Source organism: Ovis canadensis, chromosome 2 (genome assembly GCF_042477335.2).
Source record: "Ovis canadensis isolate MfBH-ARS-UI-01 breed Bighorn chromosome 2, ARS-UI_OviCan_v2, whole genome shotgun sequence".
Taxonomy (NCBI): Eukaryota; Metazoa; Chordata; class Mammalia; order Artiodactyla; family Bovidae; genus Ovis; species Ovis canadensis.
The window spans coordinates 34,305,888-34,319,257 of NC_091246.1; the positions used below are offsets into that span (position 1 = coordinate 34,305,888).

Below are 13,370 nucleotides of genomic sequence, written 5' to 3' on the forward strand. Positions count from 1 at the left end.
TATAGAAGGCATGAGCAGACACAAGTAAAGGCCCCCAAATTGTTGTAGGTTCACTGGTGGCTCAGTGGTAAAGAATCCGCCCATCAATGCAGGAAACAAGAGTTTGATTCCTGAGTGGGGAAGATCCCTTGGAGAAGGAAATGGCTACCCACTCCAATATTCTTGCCTGGGAAATCCCATGGACAGAAAAGCCTGGTGGCCTGGAGTCCTTAGGGTCGCAAAAGGGTCAGACACAAGTTAGTGACTAAACAACAACAACAACAAAAGGTATTAGGAAGATGATGCATTGTGCTTTGCATTGCTCTTGGGAGATCAGGAGTCTGTCAGGTAAAGGAATGGTTTGTTATGTATCAAAATATTGCCCAGCTTGGGACTTCCCTGGTGGTCCAGTGGTTAAGAATCTGCCTGTTAATGCAGGGGGCATGGGTTTGATCCCTGGTCTGGGAAGATCCCACACGCCACAGGGCAGCTAAACTTGTGTGTCACAGCTGTGGGGCTGGTGTGCTGCAGTTACTGAAGCTCGCCCACCTTGAGCCCATGCTCTGCAGCAACAGAGGCCACCACAGTGAGAAGTCTGCACATGGCAACCGGAGAAAGTCCTCGCGCAGCAAGGAAGGCCCAGCTCAGCGCCCCCCACCCCCCCAAAAAAAATGTTGGCTAGCTTGATCACCCAGTGGTAGCAGGCTAGTGATGTGGTCTGTCCTGATAGCTCAGTTGGTAAAGAATTTGCCTGCAATGCAGGAGATCCTGGTTCGATTCCTGGGTTAGGAAGGTCCCCTGGAGAAGGGAAAGGCTACCCACACAGTATTCTGGCCTGGAGAATTCCATGGACTGTATAGTCCATGGGGTTGCAAAGAGTCAGACATGACTGAATGACTTTCGCTTTCACTTTCTCCTCTCTAGTAAGATTGTCAAGAAAATTATAAGGTGACAAATATACTACTGGCCAGGATCATTTTTCATTACTGCTTTCTCTCATCCCCTTTTTGTAAGGGAAGTTCTGAGTTAAAATGTGAATGAAAAGTAAAACCACAGACATTAATTTGCTGAATTCTGAACTAAATCAATGTACAAGATGATCCATTTTGGGTATAAAACAAGGATTTCAAAATTCAATCAAATTATATTTTTGTGTATGTTTCTCTTCACACATAAATATGATAATATAATATTAATCTATAAAAATAAATATTTATTGTGCAACCAAAAGAATTTTAAAGCTCCTTGTCTGACTTTTTAAACTTTGTTCATTTCCATGAAATTTTATAACTTAAAAGTTTTTAATAGAAGAGTGTTGCATATAAAATTTTAGTGTCTTGAATCACATTCTGAATTTGGATATGGATTATTTTAATACACTTTTGCCCTTAAGTCTATATGTTTCAAAGCTTGGACACTAAACACACATTATTTTCATGGTTGTTGTCTAGTCACTAAGTTGTATCTGACACTTTGCAACCCCCTCGACTGCAGCACCCCAGGCTTCCCTGTCCTTCACTGTCTCCTGGAGTTTGTCAAAGTCATATTCATTGAGTCAATGATGCTATCCAACCATCTCATCCTCTGTCATCCCCTTCTCCTCCTGTCCTGAATCTTTCCAGCATCAGAGTCTTTTCCAATGAGCTGGCTCTTCGCATCAGGTGGCTAAATTATTGGAGAACTCCATTAACAGTATGAAAAGGCAAACACACATTATTTTATGACTATTATGATTACTTTTATCTCTCCTCCCTCACTTCTACATTAATCCTTGTGTCTCTTGACAACTACATTCCTCTGCCTGCCTCCATTAGTATTTCTGCTTTATTTTGGGCAAGGTAAGTAAAGGAGCAGGTATAATGGAATCTGCATTTGAATGAACCTAATAGGCACCAAGTAACAGGCCATCCTTCAATAATGGGAGTACAGGAGTTGAGAAGCAGGGCCTGAGGCACTTTCTGTGCTTCTTTCTAGAATGAAAATTTTGTTTTGATGTGGCTGTTTGCTCTCTATAAAAGTACTTATAACTGTAGTGATTTAAAAAAGTTACTTTCTAAAATTTGTGTTAGTTGCTCAGTTGTGTCCGACTTGTTGCAATCCCGTGGACTGTATAGCCTACTAGGTTCCTCCGTCCATGGGATTTTTCAGGAAAGAATACTGGAGTAGATTCTGAAATTTACAGAACATATAATGCTCATTTTAGAGAATTAGGAAAATACAGAAAGGTACAAAAAAGATAATTAAAAATTATCATCTGAGTTAAGAATAACCATTATAAACATTTGCACATTATTTCTACCTTTTTATTTGCATATATATGTCATATATATTTTGTGCTTGTATAAAATATGGTTTATATTGCATTGAGAGTTTTGTACTAGTGTTTCATGTGGCAGTGTTAAAAAGTGTCTCCTATATCATCACAGTTTTTTTTTTTCTCCAAAATCCTTATCCATGTTTGTGACTATGCTCCTCACATGAATGTTCAGTAGTTTATCTAACTATCCCCACGTTATTGGAACTGTTTGATATTTTGCAACCACTATGATGAAAAACCTTGTAAATAAATATCTGTCTACATCTCAAATCAGTTTTTAGACTAAACACTCAAATGAAAATACTGAATAGAAGATATGAAATATGATGAGCATTCTCACAGCTAAGTTGCTGTGCATATCCTTAGTTATTTCTGTACACAAATTCTGTGAAGTGGATTTGCTGTTCAAAGAATATGCAGGTTTTGTTTAACTATATGTATTTTTAAAATTGGAGTAGGTCTTCCTGTCTTTTTCTTCTCATGGTGAAAGAAATACATGCTCACTGTAAAAAATATTCAGACACAAAAAATCACGAAGAAGAAAGCAGAAGTTACCTGTCTTTCCATAATTCTTGTTGACATATGGATTCTGGGCTGACATACAGAAATATGTGCACCAATGTGAGAAGTCATATAGACCTCCATCATTTCAAAAATGGGATCCACACTATGCAAACTCTGTTATATACTGATATTTTCAGAAAACTTACATTAAAGCATGGCACATTCAGAAAAATATGCACAAACATAAAGTTTATAACTGGATAAGTATTCACAAATAAACCCTCAGATTAAGAAAAAGAAAAAATGTAAAACACGTCACCAGGTTGTATGTTATCCTTAGTCAGGTGCCATGCTAACTCTGCATCATTCTAATTTTACTTTACGTGCTCCTGAAAGGAACATTTAAAATGGGTCAGGAATACATTTTCTTGTTAACAAAGAAGCGATTCAATATATTTCATTGACTACAAGACATCATTGATTGTTAGCATCCCTTTGTTTTATGTACTGCAGAGAAAGAAAGAAAGAGAAAAAGACAGAGAGGGAGGGAGAGAAGGAGGGAGGAAGGAAAGGGAGAAAGAAGGAAGAAGAGGGAGTCAGAAAAAGCAAGCAAGCAAGCAACAGCTGCCAACTAAACCATAGCACAACATTTGTTGATGGAACAGTCCTGTGTCATAAGCAGTTTCTTTTTAAAAAAACTGATATAAAATTGACATTTAACACTATGTTAGTTTTGGGTGTGCAAACATGATGATTCAGTATTTATAAATTGCAAAATGATCATCACAATAAGTCTAGCTAACCTCCAGCACCAGACATAACGTGTTTTTTTTTCTTGTGATGAGAACTTTTAAAATCTACTCTCTCAGCAACTTGCAAGAGTACAGTACAGTATGATAAGCTATAGTCACCATGTTGTACATTACATCCCAGGACTTATGCATCTTATGACTGGAAGCTTATACCTTTGGACTCCTTCACCCACTTCATCCATTTTGCTCAGCCCCATCCCTTGCCCCTGGCAACCATCAATTTGTTCTCTGACTCTATGAGTCTGTTCTTTTGTTTATTTTAGATTCCCTTAAAAATGAGACAATGCAATATTTATCTTTCTCTGTGTGATACAACCAGCTTCTTGATGCTTTTGAAATCTTCTGTGCTGAAGTTTGCCGGTTTCTCCACCCTTTAAGCTGCATCGTATGGTGTGTGAAAGTATTTTCCTGTTTTTCGCCACTTTGGGTATCTTCTGTCTTGGGTTCCTTCAAGCCCTGGTTGTTTCTTCCCAGAAAATATGAAACTGAGGTCATTCTTCCAATGAGATTATTTGCTTCAGTAATATTACATTTCTGCTCTTCTTTTATGTTTCCACATCTTTCTGTACACATTGAATAATTTTGGTTCAGTGCTGGTTATGGTAAAATCTTTTGAAAGACATTTTATAATAAATAATAATTAAGCTCAGCATATGTAATACCAAGAAACTGTATAAGTCAAATTTGAAATGACAAATACATAAAAGCCTTGCTGGAGTTCATTCATACCCAAGCAGTTAGGAGGACAGGAGAATCTGTATGAAAATTGTAGGCCTAAGAGTCGATGAAATCAACTCTTGTTGATTTCAAATGTACTACCTATGCAGCATCAACATTTATATAACTGATATTTTATTGGTTTATTGTTTTATCTCTTCACAGATTATATAAATGGAAAAGGAAGTGGCAACCCACTCCAGTATTCTTTCTTGGGAAATCCCATAGACTAAGGAGCCTGGTGGACTACAGTCCATGGGGTCGCAAAAGAGTCAGACACAGCTTGGCGACTAAACAAACAGCACACTGTTCTTATGTAAGTGCTAACAAATCTTTAAAAAGTGATTGCAGTCCTTTTCTAAAAAGTTACCCGATCACTTCAGTTAAAATTTGGAGGAAAATTATCCTTTGAAAGAGGATATAAACTACTAATATGATAAAATATTGATAAATTTTTAGGTTAAAATCCCATTAATTCATGATTTAATAGCTCACAACATGCTAAAAAAAATTCCCATCAAAGCTGTAGGATAAACTGTGGTTACTGCTACCAAAGATGTCACAGCTGGCACTCAAGTCTGACCAAGAGGGCCAAGAACAGGGGCAGTTTCCTTAGATTATTCTACCAAAGAACAGCATGGGTATAGAAGATCAGTAATGAAATGTTTGAGATGTACTAAGAGCGTGATTATAATTGCAAATTGCATTTAATTACACTTCATGTTAAAAGATATAACTCTCCTCATCTACAGCCTATGGAATGGAAAGTTGGAGCGCAAGATTCAAAGATTTCCTTAATTCGATATTTTTCGAATTTCAGAATGTGCAGAAAAAGAACAATTGTACCCGATTTTACCTCTTAAGATAAAGCATTTAGGGACTTCCCTGGTGGTCCAGTGGCTAAGACTCCTCATTCACAATGCAGAGGGCATGTTTGATCTCTGGTCAGGGGACTAAATCCACACGCTGTAACTAAGAGTACACATGTCACAACTGAAGATCCCATGTGCTGCAGCTCAGACCTGGTGGAGCCAAACAAGTAAGTATTTAAAAAAGAAAGAAAGAACATTTACACTCATCTAAATTCCTAAAAACATCCTTAATTATTTTTAGAGCATCTAAAAACATGCCTTTACGAGACAGTTGAATAGTAAGGGTAGAATGGAGACCTTGGGAAAAATTTAGGAGAGGATGTTCATCACATCAGATGTGGCTTCTTTTGCTTCTGTTTCTTCAGAGGCTGGACTCTCTTGCTTTCTGCAGTTACATCTTCTTTAATGTCTTCCTGACCCATTTTAGCCTCTTCCTCTTGCTCTTCTTTCACTGTTTTTGGGTTTCACGCTGAAGATTGGCTCTTTCCTATTGTCTTTTCATAGCTTAGTTTCAACATTTGCAGCTACAGTTTGGTGGATCATTTTGCTTACTTCTCTGCTTTCTTTGCTGCCCCTTGAGCTGGATTGCTCTTGCTCTTGGGCCCCTCGGTGGTGCCTGTGAAGGTGAGGGCTGCTGCTAGTCCTGTTGCTGCTTTGCTGGAAACTGTATCATTGTTTTTCATGGTTGCACAACGGTCCATTGCATGGGAATGCCGTACTTTATTTACAGATCCTGAAAATGATGGAAATTCAAGTCTTCTTTAATTTTTCACTGTTCATAAAAGTTAAGACAAAATTCTTTGGGTCAGATAATTATACTTTTTGTGTAACTATTTCCTTGGACTACATTGTACCTGAAAGAAGGACCAAAAACCCAAATGTCCTTGCTCATTTTATAGATTTTATGTATATTAAAAAAAAGTTATTCAGATTGACACCCATGATGGCATCTGAGAATGTACAACTCCTGAATCCTCAAAAATACTTTCTTGAATAATAGTTCATATTTTATTGATCTTATGAGTACTGGAGTGGGGTGCCATTGCCTTCTCCAATTGGTTACAAACACCTCTTCCAATATATCTTTTGTCTGATTTATATGTTGAAAATTTATTTTAAGATGTCATGTACCTTTTCAATTTTTAATTTTTTTCATAGCCTTTTTTATTTTGGCATACAAAAATTCTAAATTTTTCTGAGTTCATTCTATTGATATTCTCCTATATAATTTTTGTATTTTGTTATATTCTTCTGAGGACTTCTTTTCTATGTAACAATGTAAGTACTTTATTATTCTACTTATTTTTAAATTCAAATTTAAAAATCCAATTGTGAATTTGATGAGACTTTCATCCCATTATGTGTTAATTTGGGGATAATTGTCATATTTACAATATAAAGCTTCTATCTAATCTGGACTATAGTATATTTCTCCACTTTTTGTACCTTTTAGGTACCCCTGTAAAGGTTTGTAATTCTTTTTACAAATCCTGCACATTTTCTTTTGACTTTACACATAGTTATTTTGTCCTGGTTGTTGTGTGAAAGGAAATATTTCCCTTAATATTTCCAATGAATTAATGCTGATATTAATTACATAATGGTATTAGAAAAATTTTAGATGAGGTGAAGAGTATTCTAGCATCTCAGCAGTTGATATTAACTTTTATTTGTATGAAGGGCTTGGTTTTACTGCAAACAGACTGAATAATCCTGAAGGATAGAAGCTATCATGTGGCTGAGGTTTCAGTTCAGTTCAGTCGCTCAGTCGTGTCTGACTCTTTGAGATCCCATGAACCGCAGCACTCCAGGCCTCCCTGTCCATCACCAACTCCCGGATTTCACTCAGACTCACGTCCATTGAGTCAGTGATGCCATCCAGCCATCTCATCCTCAGTAGTCCCCTTCTCCTCCTGCCCCCAATCCCTCCCAGCATTAGAGTCTTTTCCAATGAGTCAACTCTTCGCATGAGGTGGCCAAAGTACTGGAGCTTCAGCTTCAGCATCATTCCTTCCAAAGAAATCCCAGGGCTGATCTTCTTCAGAATGGACTGGTTGGATCTCCTTGCAGTCCAAGGGACTCTCAAGAGTCTCCTCCAACACCACAGTTCAAAAGCATCAGTTCTTCAGTGCTCAGCCTTCTTTACAGTCCAACTCTCACATCCATACATGACCACAGGAAAAACCATAGCTTTGACTAGACAGACCTTAGTCGGCAAAGTAGTGTCTCTGTTTTTGAATATACTATCTAAGTTGGTCATAACTTTTCTTCCAAGGAGTAAGCGTCTTTTAATTTCATGGCTGCAATCACCATCTGCAGTGATTTTGGAGCCCCCCAAAATAAAGTCAGCCACTGTTTCTACTGTTACCCCATCTATTTCCCATGAAGTGATGGGACCAGATGCCATGGTCTTCATTTTCTGAATGTTGAGCTTTAGGCCAACTTTTTCACTCTCCACTTTCACTTTCATCAAGAGGCTTTTTAGTTCCTCTTTACTTTCTGCCATAACGGTGGTGTCATCTGCATATCTGATGTTATTGATATTTCTCCCGGCAATCTTGATTCTAGCTTGTGCTTCTTCCAGTCCAGTGTTTCCCATGATGTACTCTGCATAGAAGTTAAATAAGCAGGGTGACAGTATACAGCCTTGACGTACTCCTTTTCCTATTTGGAACCAGTCTGTTGTTCCATGTCCAGTTCTAACTGTTGCTTCCTGACCTGCATACAGATTTCTCAGGAGTCAGGTCAGGTGGTCTGGTACTCCCATCTCTTTCAGAATTTTCCACAGTTTCTTGTGATCCACACAGTCAAAGGCTTTGGCATAGTCAATAAAGCAGAAATAGATGTTTTTCTGGAACTCTCTTGCTTTTTCCATGATCCAGGGGATGTTGGCAATTTGATCTCTGGTTCCTCTACCTTTTCTAAAACCAGCTTGAACATCAGGAAGTTCACGGTTCACATATTGCTGAAGCCTGGTTTGGAGGATTTTGAGCATTACTTTACTAGTGTGTGAGATGAGTGCAATTGTGTGGTAGTTTAAGCATTCTTTGGCATTGCCTTTCTTTGGGATTGGAATGAAAACTGACCTTTTCCAGTCCTATGGCCACTGCTGAGTTTTCCAAATTTGCTGGCAACTTGAGTGCAGCGCTTTCACAGCAACATTTTTCAGCATTTGGAATAGCTCAACTGGAATTCCATCACCTCCACTAGCTTTGTTCATAGTAATGCTTTCTAAGGCCCACTTGACTTCACATTCCAGGTTGTCTGGCTCTAGATGAGTGATCACACCATCATGATTATCTGGGTCATGAAGATCTTTTTTGTACAGTTCTTCTGTGTATTCTTGCCACCTCTTCTTAATATCTGCTGCTTCTGTTAGGTCCATACCATTTCTGTCCTTTATTGAGCCCATCTTTGCATGACATGTTCCCTTGGTATCTCTAATTTTCTTGAAGAGATCTCTAGTCTTTCCCATTCTATTGTTTTCCTCTATTTCTTTGCATTGATCACTGAAGAAAGCTTTCTTATCTCTTCTTGCTATTCTCTGGAACTCTGCATTCAGATGCTTATATCCATCCTTTTCTCCTTTGCTTTAAAATAAGCTTTTAAAAGAAGAAAAAGGGTAGATAAGGAATAAAAGGAAAGTTCTCAAATATGGCCTTTGGAGAGCACCCAACTGATCCCATTTGACCCCCCAATCCTTGGCTTGGATTCAGGTGGAAGAAGCCAGAATTGGGCCTCTTAATCCAGCCAGTGTCCAAGAATTGGGACCCTGATTGCCCACAGGGGTATGTTGGCAAGAGTCATTTAAGAAAGAACTGTTTGATGGAAATAATGTGTGCTATGTGCTGTTAGCTTTTCAATTTGGCTACATGGTTAGCAAATTTTAGTTTCTTAATTAATAAAATTTATTTTTAGAAATGTGTTGGTGTCACAGAAAAATTGAGTGCAAAGTACAGAGCATTATCATATACCCCATCCCTTGACCTCCCCCACTTTCAATATCCTGGCAAATTCTAGTTTTCCCCTCCCCCCCAATAATACTTTGGTGCTAAAGGATTATTTATTGGGAAGTGGGATTTGTAGCAGGTTTGAATTTTGCATCAAGCTTGGCATGAAGTAAAAGCAGAATCTACATATGGATATAATTGGATATCAAGGCTTTATTTATAATGGTGTTAGATTAAATATGAATTTGATGTACATGAATTCAAATGTCTGATCTGACAGGAAAAAACATAGAGGAAGAGAGAAAAGCAAAGAGATAATGATATGAATGTTAGAAAATTCCATCCCCTCTTCAATAATAACAAATTTATATCTGAGAGTGAGCATGACAAGGGGGATATAGGATAAAATGTCTTTGCTGGACACACTGACAAGTAATATGTATATGTCTCCTTTCTGTTGAAAATTTTCAATGGTAATTTTACAATACTAAATTAGTCTTTCGTTACCTAGGTGAAAAATTATCTGCAAATCATATCATCTCCAAATAGGAAGTTTTCTCCTTTCTAATTTATGTCTCTTTTAGAATATTTGTACCTCACTTTCTTTTTCTTAATATATAGATTGGAAATTCTGGTTTGAATAATGGATGTGAAAGCAAGTATTCTATTCTTGTTCCTAATTTAGTTACTATAGATATTTTTCATCATGTTAAGAATCTATCTTTCTAGTGTTGATTCATAAAGTTTTTTTTTTTTTTAAAGAAAAATAGATTCTCTAGGCCAGAATCCTAGAGAGGGTAGCTTTTTCCTTCACTAGGGGATCTTCCCAACCCAGGGATCAAAGCCAGGTCTCTAGCATTACAAGCAGATTCTTTGCCAGCTGAGCCACAAGGGAAGCCCAAGAATACTGGAGCAGGTATCCTATCTCTTTTCCAGGAGATATTCCCAACTCACGAATCGAACTGGGGTCTCCTGCATTGCAGACAGATTCTTTACCAACTGAGTTATCAGGGAAGCCCTTGTAAATGTTATCAAGTATCTTTTCAATACCGATTGAGGTGATCTCATACTTCTATGCTTTGACTAATTTTATAAATTATATGCTTTTTTCTTTGATAGTTCCTCATGCTTACATTTGTAAAGTCAACCTGGCAATGGTATATTATTACTATGGACTTTAAGGTTTGAATTATTTATATTTTTCACATCTATATTCCCAAGTGAGATTTGTCTGTGTTTTCTTTCTTTGTCAGATTTTTGGATTAACTGTCTTTTATTTTATCTTTTCTGCCTCATTTTGTCTGATTTGATATCTAAAAAGTTCTTTTTAATTCTATTATTGTTTTTAAAGTATAATTTTCATAAAGTTGAGCATAAACATAACCTATAGTTCATCAGTTCTACTATTGGATAGAAACTATTTAAACCAAGTCTATTCCAGTTCAGATTGTTATTGCCCCATAATAATGCATATGTGTATTAGAAGACATATGAAGAATGTTTATGGTAATATTGTTTATAATGGAAAAATATTGGGAACCATTTAATTGCAAATAATTGTAAAATGAAAAATACATTGTATATGCAATATTATACATCACCATGAATTACTTTCAAAAACAAAATGCTGTGTAAAAAACACATAAGGAAGAATATATAAGATATGACTCAATTTACATAAAAGCTCAAAACAAGCAATACTAAATAGCATATTGTTTGGGGATTTATTCATATGTCTGCGTGAAGAAATTACAAAGAAAGGGGAAAAAAATGCTTAATACATAATCCAGAGAGTAAAGACAAGGGTCACAGATATGGGTGAGGGGGAGCGCTCTAGGGGGTTTCAAAATTACTTGCAACTTTCTTTCCAAGGTCAAACTATGGATAAATGGATGTTTATGTTATTGTTATTGCTTTTGAACTGTCAATTTACATGTGTATGCTCTTTTGTATATCTTACTGTATTAGCTTCCTAAGGCTATTGTTACCAATTGTTACAAAGTAGGCATCTTTCTAGGAACAAAATCAAACTGTCAGAAAGGCTCAACTTCTTCTGAAGGCTCTAGTGGGAAAGTCTTCCTTGCTTCTTAGCTTCTAAAGGCTCCCAGCAATCTCTGGTTTGTATGTGTATACCTCCTATCTCTGCTTCCATATTTATATGGCCTCCCCTGGGTGGGTTTCTATGTATCTCTTCTTCCTTTAAGTACACCACCCTGTAAGGCCTTCCTGTAAGGCCCACCCTAATCCTCTAAGACTTCATCTTAATTTAACTAGTTACATCTAATTACATCTGCCAAGATTCTATTTCTAAAGTGATCAGTTCTGAGGTTCTGGGTGGATGTGAGGTTTGGGGGAACATTATTTAACCCAATATTTAGGTATATAATTTGTTGTTGTTGTTGTTTTTTAAATATAAATTTATTTATTTTAATTGGAGGTTAATTACTTTACAGTATTGTATTGGTTTTGCCGTACATCAACATGAATATGCCACAGGTATACACGTGTTCCCCATCCTGAACCCCCCTCCCTCATCCCTCCCCGTACCATCCCTCTGGGTCATCTCAGTGCACCAGCCCCAAGCATCCAGTATCATGCATCGAACCTGGACTGGCGATTCGTTTCATATATGATATTATACAGGTCAGGTATATAATTTTTTAAGGAGATACATTTAAAAACAAAAACAAGGAAAGGAGGGTGGATTGAATTGGGAGATTGGGATTGATGTATATACACTATTGATACTATGTATAATTAATGAAAACCTACTGTATAGCTCAAGGAACTCTGTGCTCTGTGGTGACCTAAATGGGAAGGAAATCTCCCCCAAAGAAGGGATATATGTACATGTAGAGTTGATTTCACTTTGCTGTATGGTGGAAACTAATGCAACATTGTAAAGCAACTCTTCTCCAATAAAAATTAATTAAGAAAAAAAAGCAGAGTAGTATAAGGCTATGAGCTTGGGAATAACTTTAGCTTAATTTGAGTGTTTCTCATTCATTTTATTTTTATTTTTTTTAAATTTTTATTTTTACTTTATTTTACTTTACAATACTGTATTGGTTTTGCCATACATTGACATGAAAACTAAATGATTTTTGCTCTTATAAAAATTATGCTCTTCCTCTGCAACCTAAGTGCACCATTTCCTTTTTCTCTAGTCATGCTGCATTGCTTCCTAGGCTCAGTGTTGCTTTCTTCTGTTTCTTTGCCATTGAAGCAGTGAAGGGCTAGTTGGGCTTGGCTTCCCTGGCTAGTGGCAGGAGTTGCCTTTGGTTCCTCCCATTGTCTGCCAGAATGCTGCCAGCATCCTCCTTTCAGATCTTAAGGGATGAGGCTGAGTGCTTATGCATCAGTTCAGTTCAGTTCAGTTGCTCACTTGTGTCCGACACTTTGCGACCCCACGAATCGCCGCATGCCAAGCCTCCCTGTCCATCACCAACTCCCGGAGTTCACTCAGACTCACGTCCATCAAGTCGGTGATGCCATCTAGCCATCTCATCCTCTGTCATCCCCTTCTCCTCCTGCCCACAATCCCTCCCAGCATCAGAGTCTTTTCCAATGAGTCAACTCTTCGCATGAGGTGGCCTAAGTACTGGAGTTTCAGCTTTAGCTTCATTCCTTCCAAAGAAATCCCAGGGCTGATCTCCTTCAGAATGGACTGGTTGGATCTCCTTGCAGTCAAAGGGACTCTGAAGAGTCTTCTCCAACACCACAGTTCAAAAGCATCAGTTCTTCAGTGCTCAGCTTTCTTCACAGTCCAACTCTCACATCCACACATGACTACTGGAAAAACCATAGCCTTGACTAGATGGACCTTTATTGGCAAAGTAATGTCTCTGCTTTTGAATATGCTATCTAGGTTGGTCATAACTTTCCTTCCAGGAGTAAGCGTCTTTTAATTTCATGGCTGCAGTCACCATCTGTGGTGATTTTGGAGCCCAAAAAAATAAGGTCTGACTCTGTTTCCACTGTTACCCCATCTATTTCCCATGAAGTGATGGGACCAGATGCCATGATCTTAGTTTTCTGAATGTTGAGCTTTAAGCCAACTTTTTCACTCTCCTCTTTCACTTTCATCAAGAGGATTTTTTAGCTCCTCTTCACTTTCTGCCATAAGGGTGGTGTCATCTGCGTATCTGCGGTTATTGATATTTCTCCCGGCAATCTTGATTCCAGCTTGTGCTTCTTCCAGCTCAGCGTTTCCCATCAC

The 13,370-nt window shown here is 37.7% G+C and overlaps 1 pseudogene; it reads right to left on the reverse strand.

The window, feature by feature from the left end:
* Positions 1 to 3,099: 3,099 nt before the first annotated feature.
* Positions 3,100 to 3,200, reverse strand: LOC138434856 (U6 spliceosomal RNA; annotated as a pseudogene).
* Positions 3,201 to 13,370: the final 10,170 nt, after the last annotated feature.